Source organism: Amblyraja radiata, chromosome 1, assembly GCF_010909765.2.
Source record: "Amblyraja radiata isolate CabotCenter1 chromosome 1, sAmbRad1.1.pri, whole genome shotgun sequence".
Classification (NCBI taxonomy): Eukaryota; Metazoa; Chordata; class Chondrichthyes; order Rajiformes; family Rajidae; genus Amblyraja; species Amblyraja radiata.
The window spans coordinates 178,235,277-178,253,210 of record NC_045956.1 but is presented as its reverse complement, the minus strand read 5'-3'; positions in this window follow the sequence as shown (position 1 = coordinate 178,253,210).

Sequence of the window (17,934 nt, the reverse complement as noted above, 5' to 3'; positions counted from 1 at the left end):
TGGGGAACCTCCATTTGATATACTTTCCATATCATTTCTGGAAGATTGCAAAGATAATATCTGTTTAATGTTTAATCTCTTCCAGTTACAAACTAGCATAACACAATTGGAACTCAAACAGAAACAAATAAATGCCTGATTTTGTAACCCTCATACACTTTAACGAGAGCTGGGCCCACCATAATGTAGAGCTCTCCTTACATCACCTCCACCTCCGCACCTTATTCTGTAGGAAGGATTCCTCGTATCCCAGTGACGAGCCCTTCTCTCATCTCCAACATCCCTCCTCCTCTTGGACACCCCGTGCAAGGCTTAGTGCAACTGCCAATGCGACATCAATCGCCTTGACTTCTCCACTCCCCTCACCCGCTCCAATCTTACCCCAACCACTTTTACCTGACACGCATTGTCCTGCCTCCCCTCTCTTCCAGCTTTCTCATCACCCCCCAACAATCAGTCTGAAGAACGGTCCCAACCCGAAACATCACCGATCCATGTTCTCCAGTGACCTACTGAGTTACTCCAGCACTTGTTTTTTTAATTGCAACTGACCGATGAATGCCAGTGTACAAAATGCCTTCTACACGAACCTGAGGCGGTTCAGGTCAGAAGGTAAACACAAGAAATTGCAGATGCTGGAGTCTTGAGGAAGGGGGAAGAAAGCTAGAAGAGAGGAGAGGCTGGACATAGTGTGGCAGATAATAGGTGAACATTGGTGAGTATTGTTTTTGACAGTCGTAGAGTGATGCAGTGTGGAAATGACATAGAAACATAGAAAATAGGTGCAGGAGTTGGCCATTCGATCATTCGGCCCTTCGAGCCAGCACCACGATTTAATATTCTGGCTGATCATTCAAAATCAGTACCACTTTCAGGCTTTTTCCCCATGACTTCAGCCCAACTTTCTCACACATGTCCCACCTACACTATTCCCACCTGACTGCATTTGGCCCATATCCCTCTAAACCTGTGCTGTTACACACACGTCTGTCTGTCGGTCTGTCTGTCTGTCTGTCTGTCTGTCTGTCTGTCTGTCTGTCTGTCTGTCTGTCTGTCTGTCTGTCTGTCTGTCTGTCTGTCTGTCTGTCTGTCTGTCTGTCTGTCTGCCTACCTATCTATTTATCTATCCCCCTCCAACACACTGCCCCTCCCGTACCTCACAACCACCCTCCCCACACCCCTACATCCCCTTCCCCTACACACCTCTCCCATACTCCCCCCTCCCCTATGCTCCCTCCTCCCCTATGCTCCCTCCTCCCCTAAACCCCCCTCCCCTACAACCCCCCTCCCCTACTCGCCCTCCTCCACTAGACCAGCTCCTCCCCTACACCCCTCCTCCCCTACATCCCCTCCCCAACACCAACCCTCCCCTACACCCCGCTCCCCTACCCCCCTACACCCTCCTCCCCTATACCATCCTCCCCTATACCACATCTCTAACACCCCTGCTTTCCTACACCCCCTCTCCTGCACCACCCTCCCCTGTACCGTGAGTGACATAACTGTGAGTCCACAAGCCGTGAGTAGCTGAACTGTGAGTCCACAAGCCATGTGACTGAACTGTGAATTCACAAACCGTGAGTGACCGAACTATGAGTCCACAATCCGTGGTTGACTGAACTGTGAGTCCAGAGGTCGTAGCTGACTGAACTGTGAGTCCACAAGCCGTGGCTGATTGAACTGGGGGTCCATAAAACGTGACTGACTGAACTGTGAGTCCACAAGCCGTGGCTGTGTGAACTGTGAGTTCACAAGCAGTGGCTGAGTGAAGTGTGAGTCCACTAGCCGTGGCTGAGTGAAGTGTGATTCCACAAGCTGTGGCTGAGTGAAATGTGAGTCCACAAGCCGAGGCTGAGTGGGCTGTGAGTCCACAAGCTGTGGCTGAGTGAACTGTGAGTGCACAAGCCATGGCGGAGTGAACTGTGAACCCACCAGCCGTGAGTGAGTGAACTGTGAGTCCATCAGCCGAGGCTGAGTGAACTGTGAGTCCACCAGCCATGAGTGAGTTAACTGTGAGTCCACCAGCCATGACTGAGTGAACTGTGAGTCCACCAGCCGTGACTGAGTAAACTGCGAGCCTACCAGCCATGTTTGATTGAACTGTGAGGCCACCATCTGTGAATGAGTGAACTACGAGCCCACCAGCCATGAGTGAGTGAACTGTGAGCCCACCAGCTGTGAGTGAGTGAACTGTGAGCCCACCAGCCGAGTGTGAGTGAACTACGAGCCCACCAGCCGAGAGTGAATTAACTGTGAGCCCACCAGCCGTGAGTGAGTGAACTGTGAGCCACCAGCTGAGAGCGAATTAACTGTGAGCCCACCAGCCATGAGTGAGTGAACTCTGAGCCCACCAGCCGTGAGTGATTGAACTGTGAGCACACCAGCCGTGAGTGAGTGAACTGTGAGCCCACCAGCCATGATTGAGTGAATTGAGAGCCCACCAGCCGTGAGTGAGTGAACTCTGAGCCCACCCGCCGTGAGTGATTGTACTGTGAGCCCACCAGCCGTGAGTGATTGAACCGTGAGCCAATCAGCCGTGAGTGAGTGAACTGTAAGTCCACCAGCCATGAGTGAGTGAACTGTGTCCAAGAATCCATTCGGCCCACAATGTCAACACTAGCCCTCTGGACACCGACCCCCTCCCTCTGCCGACCCCTTCCCCCGGCTGCAGAACGCAACAAGAGACGCAACAAGAATGAATGGACTGAATAAATCTCCTTTTTAACGTTTAAATTGTGGTTATATTTTAAGAGTTATTCACATTGCAAACTTTAATAAATCCCTTTTCCACTTGCCGTGCCCATCAGCTGCACCTGCGCAGTAATACCTGCGTGTTCTACGTCACAACGGGAGGGAATGGCTGTGCCACCGGAGAGCCGCTAAGAGTGGATGGGGGGGGGGGTTTGAGGGGGGGATGGAGTGAGTCCATGGGGGGGTGGGGTAACGGCAAGGGGCAAAGTGGGGGGGGGGTGAGGGGAAGAAGGGGGATTAGGGGTGTCACAACGGGAACCCGTCAGCCGCGCTTGCGCAGTTGAGGGCTATGCGGCGGCAGTGGCCTACTTCTGCCGTAACCTACCGCTGCCGCTCCCCACCGGCTTCACGCATGGACCAATGGGGAGCGTCCTGCAGCCGGGGAGGGGATGGCTTCAGGCGGGGCCTTCCGGTGGCCGGTTGGGAGGGGGGAGCACTGTCGTGGCCTACCGCTGGCCTTCTGTCTGTCGGTCTGTCTGTCTGTCTGTCTGTCTGTCTGTCTGTCTGTCTGTCTGTCTGTCTGTCTGTCTGTCTGTCTGTCTGTCTGTCTGTCTGCCTACATATCCATCTATCTATCTATCTATCTATCTATCTATCTATCTATCTATCTATCTATCTATCTATCTATCTATCTATCTATCTATCTATCTATCTATCTATCTATCTATCTATCTATCTATCTATCTATCTATCTATCTATCTATCTATCTATCCCCCCCCCCACATACACCCCCTCCCGTACCCCACAACCCCCCCTCCCCCCACCCTTACACCCCCCTCCCCTACACACCTCTCCCCTACTCCCCCCTCCCCTATGCTCCCTCCTCCCCTACACCCCCCTCCCCTACATACCTCTCCCCTACTCCCCCATGCTCCCTCCTCCCCTACACCCCCCTCCCCTACACACCCTCCCCTACAACCCCCCTCCCCTACTCGCCCTCGTCCACTACACCCCCTCCTCCCCTATACATCCCTCCCCTATACCCCCCTCTCCAACATCCCCGCTTTCCTACACCCACTCTCCTGTATCCCCCTCCCCTGCACCGTGAGTGACATAACTGCAAGTCCGCAAGCCATGATTGGCTGAACTGTGAGTCCACAAGCCGTGAGTGACTGAACTGTGAGTTTACAAACCGTGAGTGACTGAACTGTGAGTCCAGAGGCCGTGGCTCACTGAAGCTGTGGTTGAGTGAACTGTGGGTCTATCAACCGTGATTGACTGAACTGTGAGTCCACAAGCCGTGGCTGTGTAAACAGTGAGTTCACAATCCGTGGCTGAGTGAAGTGTAAGTCCACTAGCCGTGGCTGAGTGAACTGTGACTCCGCCAGCCATGACTCAATGAACTGTGAGTCCACCAGCCATTACTGAGTAAACTGTGAGCCCACCAGCCGTGACTGAGTGAACTGTGAGGCCACCATCTGTGAATGAGTGAACTACGAGCCCACCAGCCGAGAGTGAGTGAACTGCGAGCCCACCAGCCGTGAGTGAGTGAACTGTGAGCCCACCAGCCATGAGTGAGTGAACTGTGAGCCCACCAGCCGTGAGTGAGTGAACTGTGAGCCCACCAGCCGTGAATGAGTGAACTGTGAGCACACCAGCTATGAGTGAGTGAACTGTGAGCCCACCAGCTATGATTGAGTGAATTGGGAGCCCACTAGCTGTGAGTGAACTATGAGCCCACCAGCGTGAGTGCGTGAACTGTGAGCCCACCAGCCGTGAGTGGACTATGAGTCCATCAGCCATGAGTGAGTGAACTGTGAGCACAAGAATCCATTCGGCCCAGAATCCATTCGGCCCACAATGTCCATACTAGCCCTCTGGACACTAGTCCCTTCGGCTCTCAACACCCTTACTAGGCCTCCAGAAAGCGCCACCCCCACTGGCAACCGCCTGAAGCCGTCCCCCAACCCCGACTGCAGAACGCAACAAGAAACGCAACAAGAATGAATGGACTGAATAAATTTCCTCTTTAATGTTTAAATTGTGGTTATATTTTAAGAGTTATTCACATTGTAAACTTTAATAATTCCCTTTTCCACTTACAGTGCCCATCAGCTGCACCTGCGCAGTAATACCTGCGTGTTCTACGTCACAATGGGAGGGAATGGCTGTGCCACCGGAGAGCCGCTAAGAGTGGATGGGGGGGCTTGAGGGGGGGATGAAGTGAGTGCATGGGGGGGGGGGGGGGGGGGGGGTAACGGCAAGGGGCAGAGTTGGGTGGGGGGGTGAAGGGAGGAGGGGGGATCAGGGGCGTCACAACAGGAACCCATCAGCCGCGCCTGCGCAGTTGGGGGCTATGCGGCGGCAGTGGTCTACTGCCTACCACTGCCGCTCCCCAGCGGCTTCATGCATGGACCAATGGAGAGCATCCTGCAGATGGCGATGGGGATGGCTTCAGGTGGGGGCTGAAGCCATCTTTCTACCTACCTACCTACCTACCTACCTACATACCTACCTACCTACCTACCTACCTACCTACCTACCTACCTACCTATCTACCTACCTACCTACCTACCTACCTACCTACCTACCTACCTACCTACCTACCTACCTATCTATCTATCTATCTATCTATCTATCTATCTATCTATCTATCCCCCTCCCACATACAGCCCCTCCCATACCCCACAACCCCCCTCACCCCACCCCTACACCCCCCTCCCCTACATACCTCTCCCCAACTACCCCCCTCCCCTATGCTCCCTCCTCCCCTTCACCCCCGCCCTTACACACCCTCCCCTACAACCCTTCCCCTACTTGCCCTCCTCCCCTACACCCCCCTCCCCTATATCCCCTCCCCTACACCCCCCCCTCCCCTACACCCCCCTCCCCTACCTCCCCCTACACCCTCCTCGCCTATACACCACTCCCCTATACCCACATCTCCAACATCCCCACTTTCCTACACCCCATCTCCTGTATCCCCCTCCCCTGCACCGTGAGTGACATAACTGCGAGTCCGCAAGCCGTGATTGGTTGAACTGTGAGTCCACAAGCCGTGAGTGACTGAACTGTGAGTTCACAAACCGTGAGTGACTGAACTGTGAGTCCACAACCCGTGGTTGACTGAACTGTGAGTCCCGAGGCCGTGGCTGACTGAACTGTGAGTCCACAAGCCGTGGCTGTGTAAACTGTGAGTTCACAATCCGTGGCTGAGTGAAGTGTGAGTCCACTAGCCGAGGTTGAGTGGACTTTGAGTCCACAAGCTGTGGCTGAATGAACTGTGAGTCTGCACAAGCCGTGGCGGAGTGAATTGTGAGCCCACCAGCCGTGAGTGAGTGAACTGTGAGCCCACGAGCCTTGGCTGAGTGAACTGTGAATCCACCAGCCATGGCCTAGTGAACTGTGAGTCCTCCAGCCAAGGCTGAGTGAACTGTGAGTTCACCTGCCATGAATGAGTGAACTGTGAATCCACCAGCCATGACTGAGTGAACTGTGAATCCACCAGCCGTGAGTGAGTGAACTGTGAGCCCACCAGCCGTGAGTGAGTGAACTGTGAGCCCACCAGCCGTGAGTGAGTGAACTCTGAGCCCACCAGCCGTGCGTGAACTGTGAGCGCACCAGCCGTGAGTGAGTGAGTGAACTCTGAGCCCACCAGCCGTGAGTGAACTGTGAGCCCTCCAGCCGTGAGTGATTGAACTGTGAGCCCACCAGCCGTGAGCCCACCACCCTCAGGACACCAGTCCCTTCGGCTCTCAACACCCTTACTAGCCCTCCAGAAAGCGCCACCCCCACTGGCGACCACCTGAAGCCATCCCGCACCCCCGGCTGCAGGACGCTCCTCCCACTGGCCCCTGACAGCCCCCGCCTGATGCCGACCCCCTTCCTCTGGCTGCAGAACGCAACAAGAGACGCAACAAGAAAGAATGAACTGAATAAATCTCCTCTTTAACGTTTAAATTGTGGTTATATTTTAAGAGTTATTCTCATTGTAAACTTTAATAAATCCCTTTTCCACTTGCCGTGCCCATCAGCTGCACCTGCGCAGTAATACCTGCGTGTTCTACGTCACAATTGAATGGCTGTGCTACCGGGGAGCCGCTAAGAGTGGATGGGGGGGGGTTTTGAGGGGGGGATGGAGTGAGTGTGTGGGGGGGGGGGGGGGGGTAACGGCAAGGGTCAGGGTGGGGGGGGGGGGGGGGGGTGAGGGGAGGAGGGGGGATCAGGGGCGTCACAACAGGAACCCATCAGCCGCGAGTGACATAACTGCAAGTCTGCAAGCCATGATTGGCTGAACTGTGAGTCCACAAGCCGTGAGTGACTGAACTGTGAGTTCACAAACCGTGAGTGACTGAACTGTGAGTCCAGAGGCCGTGGCTGACTGAAGCTGTGGCTGAGTGAACTGTGGGTCTATCAACCGTGACTGACTGAACTGTGAGTCCACAAGCCGTGGCTGTGTAAACAGTGAGTTCACAATCCGTGGCTGAGTGAAGTGTGAGTCCACTAGCCGTGGCTGTGAAGTGTGAGTCCACAAGCTGTGGCTGTGTTAACTGTGAGCCCACAAGCCATGGTTGAGTGAAATGCGAGTCCACAAGCCGTGGTTGAGTGAACTTTGAGTTCACAAGCCGAGGCTGAGTGGACTGTGAGTCCACCAGCCATGAGTGAGTGAACTGTGAGTCCACCAACCATGAGTGAGTGAACTGTGAGTCCACCAGCCGTGACTGATTGAAAGGTGAGTCCTCCAGCCATGACTGAGTGAACTGGTGTCCATCAGCCGTGGCTGAGTGAACTATGAATCCACCTGCCGTGGCCTAGTGAACTGTGAGTCCACCAGCCGAGGCTGAGTGAACTGTGAGTTAACCTGCCGTGAATGAGTGAACTATGAGTCCGCCAGCCATGACTGAGTGAACTGTGACTCCGCCAGCCATGACTCAGTGAACTGTGAGTCCACCAGCCATGACTGAGTAAACTGTGAGCCCACCAGCCGTGACTGAGTGAACTGTGAGGCCACCATCTGTGAATGAGTGAACTACGAGCCCACTAGCCGTGAGTGAGTGAACTGTGAGCCCACCAGCCGTGAGTGAACTGCGAGCCCACCAGCCGTGAGTGAGTGAACTGTGAGGCCACCATCTGTGAATGAGTGAACTACGAGCCCACCAGCCGTGAGTGAGCGAACTGTGAGCCCACCAGCCATGAGTGAGTGAACTGTTAGCCCACCAGCCGTGAGGACAGAGTGGGGGTGGGGGGGGGGGGGGAGGGGCATCACAACGGGAACTTGTCAGCCGACTGTCTACTGCCTACCACTGCCGCTCCCCAGCGGCTTCATGCATGGACCAATGGGGAGCATCCTGCAGATGGCGATGGGGATGGCTTCAGGTGGGGGCTGTCGGGGGCAGCGTCCTGCAGACGGGGAGGGGATGGCTTCAGGCGGGGCCTGTCGGGGGCCGGTTGGGAGGGGGGAGCACTGACGTGGCCTACAGCTGTCACTGCCTACCACTGCCGCTGCCATAGCTTGCCGCTGCATATCGCTGTCGTGGCACTGCCGCTGACTACCATTAAAGCGGCCTTTTCATGGGGCGACTTGACGCAAGAGTTAACCGGAGTTTAACATCGTGGGAACCTCGTGCGATAACAGTGCGGCATTCGTGGACCACCGTGGACCACCGTAGCGCTAACGGCAGGTCATCGTGTAACTTGGTCACTCGGGAGAAAATTCAAGAAAGTTTGAATTTCTCCAAGAGTGACTTGTACACTTGTGGTTGAGTATTGCAACATTATATGAACGTAGTGGCCAGGGCGATATCCGTAATAACTCTTGCGGGTACCGTGGGAACTCCTGCGAACGGTGAACCCGGAAGCTGGACAGAGGGAAAATTATCTTATGTGGGATTGAATTTAAAAAATAAATAAAAATAAAGATTTGCATCCGCATATGGACATCAACTTATTCATGAGTTATGTTAATGAGATTCAAGAAAATAACTATAATCTTTAAAAGGGACTTTAAAAGGGACTTTACTGAAAGGTTACGCATTTTTATGGTCCGTGAGAAATTTTTCACATGTACTTCTTTGAGAGATACAGGTCGGAGTCCTCGGGTCCAGGGGTCCGGAACGCTACCAATCAATGTTGTACAGAGACCCGTGTAAGGAGTGAACTGCACATGCTGGTTTAAACCGAAGACAGACACAAAAAGCTGGAGTAACTCAGCGAGTCAAGCAGCATCTCTGGAGAAAAAAAGCTGATGTTTCGGGACGAGACACATCTGCAGACTCAATTCCGATTAGGCTGTCTGAAGAAGGGTTCCGGTGTTGGGGGAGTCCAGAACCAGGGTCCCAGTTTTACAGTCTACCGTGGGAACTCTTTAACTCAGTAAAGTAAAGTAGCCTTTATTGTCATATCAGCGCACAGGCAGCAGTTGACTGTTGCTCTATTCAGTTTCCCAGGGGGTCGGGACGGGACTGGAGTTGGGAGAGAAAGGTGGGGGAGTCGAGGGCGAGGAGGGGGAGACAGATGGGGGTGTCTTCATTTACTGGCGGCGGGTGTCTGTCACTGAAACAGGCAGGTGAGATTTCACATCCACCTTGTGTGTGCCTCTCTCTCTCTCTCCCTCCCTCTTACACAGGCTGAGAGACTCTGCCTCTGTGAGTGTACGTCTCTTTCTCCCCCTCTCCCACACACAGTAAGACCGAGGTACTGTGCTCAGTCCATCTGTGTCTCCCACATACACAGTAAAATATGTCTCCAAATGAGCCAATTCAACCAAGGGAGGATATATATAGTGTGAGAAAAAAAAAGTTACATCATTTGTGTCACGTGTAGTTCACGATGTTCATTCAAGATTTAACGGGAAACGGACAAGTCACTCGCACAAATAGCAGAAATGCCGAGTACCGTGGGAACTCTTTATATACCCCCCGTTATATCGTGCGAGACTCGTGCTGGACCACGACCTCTTCACTCTGGTGACATCTTGCGTCAACTCGCCCCGTGAAAAGGCCGCTTAACACTCCCGCTGCCTACCATTGCCTTGGCCTATCCCTGGCGTGGCCCACTGCTGCCGCAACCCACCAGCTTCAGGTGGGGACTTGTAGGGAGCATCCTGCAGCTGGGGAGGGGATGGTATCAGGCGGGAGCTTTCGGGGGCCAGTGGGGATGGGGCAGTGTCCTGCAGCCAGCGGCGGCTTCAGGCGGTGGCTGTCGAGGGCCGGGGGGTGGGAGCGTTCTATAGCCGGGTGAGAGGGACAGCTTCAGACGGGGGCCTGTGGGGGTGGGGGGGGGGGAGCGTCCTGCAGCCGGGGGAGGGGGTCGACCTCAGGCGGGGTTTATCGGTGGCCGATGGTGGATGGAGGAATGTCCTGCAGCTGCGTGGGGGATGGCTTCACGCAGGGGCCGGTGGGGGGGAGGAGCATCCTGCAGCTGGGGGAAGGGGACGTCTTCAGGTGGGGGCTGTCAGAGACTGGTGGGGGAGAGGGGGGCTATCCTAGCCGGGAAGGGGGCACCTTCAGGCAGGGGCTGTCGAAGGCCGGTGGGGGAAGCATCCTGCAACCAGGGGAGCAGGAAGGCTTCAGGTTGGGGCTGTCGGGGGTTGGTGGAGGTGGGAGCGCTGCATTGGCCAACAGTTGCCGCTGCCTACCGCTGCCTACCCCTGCTGCAGCCATGGCCTGCCGCTGCTGTCATCCACCCCTTCCATTGCCGTGGCCTGCCGCTGCCTACCACTGCCATGGGGACGCGTATGGCTTCAGGGGGGGGGGGGGTCGGGGCGCTTTCTAGAGGGCTAATACGGGAGAAGTGGGCCGAAGGAACTGGTTTCAACAGGGCTAGTACAGACATTGTGGGCCGAAGGCATTGGGCTGCCATGGTCTACCGCTGCCACTGCCTACCCCTGCCGCTGCCAATGCCTACCACTGTCACTCCCCAGCAGCTTCAGGCGGGAACTAATAGGGAGCATCCTGCAGCTTGGGACGGAGACGGCTTCAGATGGGGGGGGGGGGGGGGGGGGGGGGAAGAGTACTGTAGCTGGGTGAGGGGTACGGCTTCAGAAAGGAGGTGCTGGGTGGGGGGGAGCATGTTGCAGCTAGGGACGGGACGGGCTTTCTGGGCCGAAGGGTCTGGTTTCCAGGGAGCTAGTATGGACATTGTGGGCCGAATGTCTAATACAGGTGTTGTGGGCTGAATAAACTGCAGATGGGGATGGCTTCAGGCGGGAGCGTTATCTAGACGGGGTGGGTGGGGGGGGGGGGGTGGCTTCAGACGGGGCCTATTGAGGGCTGGGGGGGGGGAGCGAGCGGAGCTCTGCCGGGGCCGGACCTGTCCCACTATACGAGTTTACCCTAGACGTCTCACGAGTTTTAAAAAAAAATCAAACTCGTGATAAATACGTAGAAGGTACGTAGCGGGTACGCTGCCATGGCGTGCCGCTGCTGTGCCCTGCTGCGGGGCGGGAGAGGGCGGGTGTTGCGAGGGGATGGGGATGTGTGGGCGGGGATGGTGAGCCCCGCCAGCACCGCCCCCCGCCAGCTCCCGGCCCCACGAGCGCCCGGCTCCCTCAATCCCCCCACTCACACTCCTCTTCCCCAGGATCTCGAGTTTGCAGCAATTGGGCGGAAACTGCGATCTGGGCTGCTTCTGGACTCAGTTCACTCACGGCTTATGGACTCACAGTTCATTCACTCACGGCTTCTGGACTCACGTTTCACTCACTCACAGCTTCTGGACTCACAGTTCACTCAGTCATGGTTTGTGGACCCACAGTTCACTCACTGATGGATTGTTGACTCACAGTTCACTGTCGCAGCTTGTGGACCCACAGTTCACTCAGTCACAGCTTGTGGACCCTCAGCCACGGCTTATGGACCCACCGTTCACTCAGTCAAAGCTTGTGGACTCACAGTTCACTCAGTCAAGGCTTGTGGACTCACTGTTCACTCAGTCACAGCTTGTGGACTCACAGTTCACTCAAAGTTTGTGGACTCACACTTCACACACTCACGGCCTGTGGACTCAGTTCACTCACGGATTGTGGACTTACAGTTCTGCATTCAACTCACTCACGGCTTCCGTGCAATCGGGCTTCTGGGCTCCGGTCTTCTGGGCTGACTGACTCATGCCCGACTTCTGGACTCACGCCCGGCCTCCTGGGATTTATTCTCCTCGCCCTGGTGATTGAGAGCGGGTGCCGGAAGGGGCGTTACCTACAGGGTGACTGACAGGCGAGGGCCAACCAGCTGATCTCATGATTGTTTAAACCTTCATAACTTTTGTAATATTCTAACGATCGGAACAAAACTTGGTGCGCTTGGAACAGAGGGAAAAGGTGGTGAAAAAATCCTTCAGATATATGGTACCGTTTTTGCCTAAATTTGAAAATACCGCAAACCCATGTTCACACGGGAGGTCTGGTCCCCCAATGCAATATTCCACCTCTCCACCAATTCCATTATTGATCCTGTGGGGTGGGGGGGGGGGGGGTGGTGGGGCACTCTGGGGTGCTAGTATGGGTGTTGTGGGCAGAATGGATCTTGGGCTGGCAGCTCAGTCACTCGGGCCTGGTGGGCTGGCAGCTCAGTCATTAGGGCCTGGTGGGCTGGCAGCACAGTCACAGCTGGTGGGCTGGCAGCTCAGTCACTCACGGCTGGTGGGCTGGCAGCTCAGTCACTCACGGCTGGAGGGCTGACAGCTCAGTCACTCATGGTTGGTGGGCTGGCAGCCGACACACGGCTGGTGGGCTGGCAGCTGACTCACTCATGGCTGGTGGGCTGGCAGCCAACTCACGGCTGGTGGGCTGGCAGCGACTCACTCACAGCTGGTGGGTTGGCAGCCGACTCACGGCTGGTGGGTTGGCAGCGGACTCACTCATGGCTGCTGGGCTGGCAGTTGACTCACTCACTGCTGGTGGGCTGGTAGTTGACTCATTACGGCTGGTGGGCTGGCAGTTGATTCACTCATGGCTGGTGGGCTGGCAGTTGACTCACTCATGGCTGGTGGGGTGGCAGTTGACTCACTCACAGCTGGGAGGCTGGCAGTTGACTCACCCATGGCTGGTGGGCTTGCAGTTGACTCACTAAAGGCTGGTGGGCTCACACACGCACACCCTCCATCACACACACACACTACATCTCACACACACACAGACACACCCACTCCATCACATAGATAGATAGATAGATAGATATGCCATTTATTGTCACTATACATGTACAATGAGATTAAAAGCAGCTCGTACTCAGTGCATACATATAATTTAGTACAAAAAACAAGAAACAGAAAACAAAACAGGGGGGGGGGGGGATAGGTGCACAATACGCACACGCACACACGCTCCATCTCAGACACACACACTCACATACACACCATCCATCTTAACATACTCACCCTCCATCTCACACACACACCACCATCACACACACACCCTCATACACATGCTCACACCATCCATCACACACTCTCACACAACATAAGTGTGACTTGAATCTACTCACATGGCTCACTAAAACAGGCCTCTCTCCTGAACAAGCGGGACTTCTGGAATGAGCACAACATTTGGAAGAGTGGGCTGAAAGATGGCAGATGGAGTTTAATGCTGATATGTGTGAGGTGCTACATCTTGGCAGGACAAATCAAAATAGGACGTACATGGTAAATGGTAGCGAATTGAGGAATGCAGTTGAACAGAGGGATCTAGGAATAACTGCACAGTTCCCTGAAGGTGGAATCTCATGTAGATAGGGTGGTAAAGAAAGCTTTTGGTGTGCTGGCCTTTATAAATCAGAGCATTGAGTATAGAAGTTGGGATGTAATGTTAAAATTGTACAAGGCATTTGTGAGGCCAATTCTGGAGTATGGTGTACAATTTTGGTCGCCAAATTATAGGAAAGATGTCAACAAAATAGAGGGAGTACAGAGGAGATTTACTAGAATGTTGCCTGGGTTTCAGCAACTAAGTTACAGAGAAAGGTTGAACAAGTTAGGTCTTTATTCTTTGGAGCGCAGAAGGTTAAGGGGGGACTTCATACAGGTCTTTAAAATGATGAGAGGGATAGACAGAGTTGACATGGATAAGCTTTTTCCTTTGAGAGTAGGGAAGATTCAAACAAGAGGACATGATTTGAGAATGAAGGGACAGAAGTTTAGGGGTAACATGAGGTGGAACTTCTTTACTCAGAGAGTGGTAGCTGTGTGGAATGAGCTTCCAGTGGAAGTGGTGGAGGCAGGTTCGATTTTATCATTTAAAAATAAATTGGATAGGTATATGGACGGGAAAGGAATGGAGGGTTATGGACTGAGTGCAGGTAGATGGGACTAGGGGAGAATACGTGTTCAGCACGGTCTAGAAGGGCTGAGATGGCCTGTTTCCGTGCTGTAATTGTTATATGTTTATATAATTCATTTCAAGCAGCACAGTGCAGACAGACCCTTCAATTCAGTTCAAGCTGCACAATGCAGACTGATCCTTAATTTCAGTTGAAGCAGCACAGTGCAGACCAACCATTCAATTCAGTTAAAGCAGCACACTGCAGACCAACCATTGAATTCAGTTCAAGCAGCACAGTGCAGACCAATCCTTCAATTCAGTTCAAGCAGCACAGTGCAGATCAACCATTCAGTTCAGTTCAAGCAGCACAGTACAGACCAATCCTTCAATTCAGTTCAAGCAGCACAGTGCAGAAAAACCATTTAACTTCGGAGTCACGTTAGTGACTACGTGAAGGCTGCCAGTCCGCATGCGCGTCATTACGTCTAACGCATGGCGCGCGACTGGCTGGCAGGCGCACTGCTCCTCCAGCGGTAAGTTTCAAACCTGAAGGTAAGTTTCAAACTTAATGTTCAGGTTGTGTTTTACCTTGCAGGAAGCTCTCTACAGAGTTCCTGCTGGATGTCGTTCCGGGGAAACCCGGTCTCCGCGGGGAAACCCGGCTGCGGAGACCGCGGAAAATCCCGGCTCCGCGAGGGGAACCCAGCTTGGGGACAACCCGGCTGCGGAGACAGCGGGGTATCCCGGCACCGCGAAGTAAAACTCGGCTCGGGGGAAACCCGGCCATGGTGACCGCCGGCTGCGGAAGCCATGGGGAATCCCGGCTCCTTGGGTAACACCGGCTCGGCAGGCCGGTTAAACTTCAAATCAGTCAGGCCAGGAGGATTCACCTCCTGCAGTGGGAGCGTCTTCAGATGTTTTCCTTTACCGGATAGAGCATTATATCTCCCTCTCTGAGGAGGGGAGCTAGGCAGTTGCAGTTTGGTGGTATGTCGTGAGGGAATTGTCCACGACATGCATGACACCTGCAGCAGTGCCTGTTGCAGGGCTGCATTAAATCTCCTTCTCTGAGGAGAGGAGCGTGGGCAGTCAGTATATGACTGACTCCAAATTCAGAAGTATGTCCGTGAAACATACTGGAGTGCATGCGTGAGGTCAGAATTGTGTCATGACTGTAAGGATTACGATATCCACGCAAACGGAGGAGCCGCTGCAAGGAAAAGTTGGCTTCCGCCTATGGCAGAAAACCAAGAGCTTGGTAAGCATCTATGACCGCACGTCACATCATTACAGCGTGCCAGCAATGTCCAGCCGCTGAATTTTCTCCTTGGAGAAAACCTAGCCAGGCAAGAAACCTGGATGAGGTAGTGAAGCGGTCAGACCAGTCAAGGTACCTACGACGAGCAAAAGCCTCACCGTTTGCGGCGACTACACCCCGACGCCACCATCGGCAGTAAGCGGTTCACTGAAGCTGGTGACAGCTTGAAAGCTGATCCTCTGGGCAGAGGTCAATGCCCAAGCCGGCCCCGAGGCAGAACTCACACGGGGTGTGTAGTTACATGTGGTAACAGATTACATTGTTTTGCATGAATGTCGAGATATTGGGTCACCCTTGATTAACTAACATTCACATGTGCCTGAAGCAACAACTGGCTCAGGGTTGCCATTCCTCCCACTTGGTTGAACACAGTGATGGAGATAGTGCTAAAATAAATGCATTCATGCCTGAGGCAGCTCCTGGTTCAGGTTGCATAAGTCCTCTCATTCGGATGTATAAAGGATGAAGATGGAGCCATATATATTATAAGACCATGGGAGATGGTGTCGCAAGCATGCTTGGTACAAAGGCATGCACAGACAAATTGAGATACGGATGGTGACACCTGGTTCAGGTGCAATTACTCCCACTCTAAAAAGAGTGTCTAAGGTATGGATTAACTCCAACAGGAACCCGAATATGACTATGTGCTGGTGTCCCATGCTTAATGCATAATGCACGACAATCGCATGAGGGAAAGGGGTGTGCTTTGCCTCTAAAATTGCTGCTCCGTCAGAGACAGACTAGCCACTACAAGAAAAGTTGGTCAACAGCATCAGAGATCAAATGGAAATTACAACATGGAACAGAGTCTGCGAATAAAATTTCGCTGGAACGCCAGCAAAGGTAAGGGACCTGGAGTTAGAGACACTGATAAGTAGGTTTCATTATTCACCTCCATGAAAGTTCACTGTGGTGGACGAACAGTATTCAGCATTGCTCCACTAACTTTCGTCAGAAAATCTTCAGTTATATTACAAACTGATGCTAGTGCTCAAAGATGGGAAATTACTAATACCATCTTTACAGAGGTGATGGGATTTGCATGAGTTACCAATTCTTCAGTTATATGGTATCAACGACCTATAGACACTAGGTGCATTCTATAGGTTAAAGGTTTTGTGCGAAATTGCATAATCTGCATGCCCAAGTCCAAGTTGATACACTTGGTGGTGTCATATGTTAATCACATGGGTGCAATCAAGTCAAAGTATCCTGTAATAATTTACCTAACCTAATTTGCCACTGGTGTATCATCATGTAAAATCAATGTCGAAACAGAATGGATGTTGGATCACTAAGTATTAATGACTTGGTGGCTCATGGAACACTAGATCGAGTGTTTGCATCCAGGCTCAATCACCAGTTGCAGTAAGAGAGGGGAAAAAATGTGGCCTGGCAGTGGCAATAGATGCATTCTAGCTACACTGCGGAGGAATGTTTTCCTCCATTTTGCTTCATCAGTCGGGTTGCAATAAATTCAGCAAAATCCCGCTTCAGTAATTTTTGTAATGACTGGCCTATGCAGCCATGATTCCCGCTGATGTTGGGAATGATATAGAACCTTATATGGTTATTTCTAACATAGAGTTGCTGGTTCAGCCCGTGACTCGGGCAACCATCCAATGCATGATAATAGCAATTCATTGACTTACAGACCCTGAAAATACTGTTCTTGCGGCTTGGATTGTTAGGGCGAATCACGGATGTTGGAAGCTGCGACTAGACAGGATGGTTACATCTGCAGAAAAAATAACAATTTATGTTCATGGCTTAGTCAAGCGGAGCAGACCAGGGGCATCAGGTCTCAAACTAGAATTTGGGCATACCTCATGGACCTTCAGTTGTGTGTAGTCACATCTACTACAATACGTGACGGTCACTAGAGCCTTAGGGGCACTGATCTAGCAATGTTTATTAGTTACATAAAACCTCATAAGAAGGTATCAGTACAGACCATCTTCAAGTGGTTAAACGAGTTCTGGCTTGTGCAGGAGTGAACACTGACATTTTCAGATCTCACTCCACCAGGGCTGCAACAGTTTCAGCAGCAGGGTTATGGACGTTCCGCTGTACCACATCCTAGCGGCTGCAGGATGGTCCAACAAACGATCTTTTCAAACATTTTATAACAAACCCATTGCCAGACCAGGGGTATTTACCCAACTCTATTTTAGTTCTGTTTATAGTTTGCCCTCGGATGAGAGTGGTTACTATTGTCATTTTGTTCATTAAAAAGCATCAGCATGTCTAAATCTATGTCATGTGTGAATGCATTATTAATGTTCACTCATCATTGGTCAATTGATGCAGTTAGTGATGCATGGACTCGTTCCTCGGCATGAAATCACAGAGCTTCAAAATCTTCACGTAGTCACTCACATGACTCCGAAGTAAAATAGTAAGATTAAACGAGAACTTACCAGTGAACTTACCAGTTTGTAGTTTGATCTTTATTTTATGAGGAGTTACGTGGAGGGATTACGTGCCCTCCGCTCCCAGCCCTCTCTCATTAAGATCAGTTGGTAGTTCTAGTTTCTAGAATTACTATATTCAGTTCATCAACTGTTATTTTTGATTTCACACCGCTGCTTTGAAGATTGACGCGCATGCGGGCTGATAGCCTTCATGTAATCCCTCAACGTAACTCCTCATACAATAAAGATCAAA